The sequence below is a fragment of the Strigops habroptila genome, chromosome 3 (assembly GCF_004027225.2).
Source record: "Strigops habroptila isolate Jane chromosome 3, bStrHab1.2.pri, whole genome shotgun sequence".
Taxonomy (NCBI): domain Eukaryota; kingdom Metazoa; phylum Chordata; class Aves; order Psittaciformes; family Psittacidae; genus Strigops; species Strigops habroptila.
The window spans coordinates 32,893,018-32,895,335 of record NC_044279.2 but is presented as its reverse complement, the minus strand read 5'-3'; the positions used below and the strand labels follow the sequence as shown (position 1 = coordinate 32,895,335).

The 2,318-nt window shown below is 38.9% G+C and overlaps 1 non-coding gene across 1 annotated transcript; it reads right to left on the bottom strand.

The window, feature by feature from the left end:
• Positions 1-206: 206 nt before the first annotated feature.
• LOC115605974 lies at positions 207-365 on the bottom strand. The gene has a single exon (XR_003990774.1). It is a non-coding gene; the product is annotated as a U1 spliceosomal RNA (small nuclear RNA).
• Positions 366-2,318: the final 1,953 nt, after the last annotated feature.

Here is a 2,318-nt window from a genome sequence, read left to right as displayed (position 1 = left end):
AGTGATATCAAATGAAGCTCCACATAAGAATTCAAACTGAACTAAAAGGTGTAGTTCTCATGAAATGGGTGGAATTCCTTGCAAGGAACATCAAAGATGCAGAAGTTGATAAAGGCTTAAGCAGTGATCAGATCACCTTTTTCTGTTCTTCTGTAGGTACCCGCTTAAGATTACTGGTAGTTTGGAGGTAGGGATATGTTTTAATTCAAGAAAAAGAACAAAACACTCTCCCACATCACAAATTTCCCAGTCAAGTTCCCAGGATTTTGGGGAATTGCAGGAGTCAGCCTACCTGAAGTGCTAGTGATGAGGCTCACTCTCAAAAACCATCTCATGATCAGACTGCCTCCATGTCAAATAAATATCACAGTCAGCCAGCTGGGCTATGTGAATCCTTGTTTTGACCCAGCACAGCCGTTCTTATGCTCACCCAGACTCACAGTATCTCTGTTCATCGTCAGAGTCTACTGATATTGACTATCAACTGATAGTCAATACTGATATTGACAAGTATCAACTTGTTTCAGTATCCAACTCCATGCACACCCCTGTTTCAGCATCTACTTCATAGGTATTACTTACCTAGAAGATACATTGGCAATGCACGTTTGAGTGTTGCAAGGCTTTGCTTCTCTTTGGAGGTAACACTTAGAGGCAGCACCACGTTGCTCCGCAGGCAATCCAACATCTGAAAACTAACCACTGTTAGCCTGTTAAGACACTAAACTGGAAGTCTAGACATCATATAGAGTGGGGAACAGTGTTTCTGAGGAACAAGCTAAATACCCCTGCTGACTGGGGAGCTACCGAGAGGCAGCCAACAGGAAAAGATTTTTTAAGGAATACGCTAAGGGCTGCCCTTTGTGGGGTTTAGACACACTAAATACTTCCAGTGGGTCAAGATGCAGATCTTGTAAGGCAAATGAGCCTCTCTGGAATGAGGCATAGGTGCTGAAATAAAAATTCATCATCATACTCAACCGCTTATGGTCTTTGAAAGATACACAGGTTTTATAACCTCTCTCCATACCTATCTTCTAACTAGATTGCACAGGAAGTGGCAAAGGAGTATTTTGCCCTTAATACAAACATGTCTTGAGAGGAGAATTCGTTAGCTAAATAGAAAGACTCTGATGAAAACTTAATTAAAGTAGATGGAAGTAACTCCATTGTACATCCTACTCTGGGAATATATGAACCTTATGGAGTCTGAGTTTTTGTGAACCTAAGGGATTTTTAAACTCTCCAAGGTCTTGCAAAATGAATTTGGTCTCTTTTTACTCTGTCATTTAAACTCATAGTTTGTTTTATTTCATATAAGGATAATTCAATTTTTTAAAAACCACAAAAAATGTTTTTCTAGCTACAGACAATCATGTGCAATGTATTAAGGACAGAACAGCCTCCAAGTCCAAGGTTTGGCATGGCTTCAGTCCTGAAAAGACATACTTACAAAAATTGGGATTTTTTTTCATTGCCTTTTCTCTGCTGCTTTCCCAGGGTGTCTCTTTCTTTTTCACACAGTTAGCTCTCTGCTTCTTTTCTCACCCTGTTTTTCGCCAGGTACAGTTCTGTCTTCCCCCCTTTTCATAGTCACCCTTAAAGAGATAAATAAGATGTGCTCCCATTAATGCTGGAGTCAACATCAAAACTTTTGATGAATAATATTTCAGCAGGCTTGAAAGCTGTCAGAATGTTTTAGCCCCTGTCTAATAAGAACAGGATGTCCATGGATTATTTCCAGCACTCTGTCTTGTAAGTTTATCACTTCTGATTCAGAAGCATTGCATTTTAAATAGCACCAGGCTAAACCTTTAGAAAGTATACACTCACATTAAAATTTAAATGTGTTTGGGTGTCTTCATGCTCCCTTCTGCATTCACTCGTCATGAATATGCCAATACGTGAAATGATGACAGACCCAATCAGAGTAAGAGGTCAATTTTAACTAAATACTAAAATAACTAAATAACTAAATTAAAAATTCAACGACCAGAGATCAGAAAGTTTTTTTTACAAATCTGAGATAACTGTAAACAGTTAATGGGGATTTCTTTAAGAAAAAAATCTTAAAAGGTATATAGGTATGTAGCTGTACAATACTCAGCACAAATATTGAATGTTCTCTTTATTGGAGACAGAGTTGAATTAATGGTTCATTCAGCTACTCCAAAGCAATAGCCCAACCTCCAGGACCCCCAAACCACTAGCACCAGGAGGAACTTTAAAACTAAACCTAGCTTCTATTATTGTGGCACGTCATTGTGCACCATCAGTAGAGGCACACACCTCAAATCTCACCTATCCTCCCACAAAAG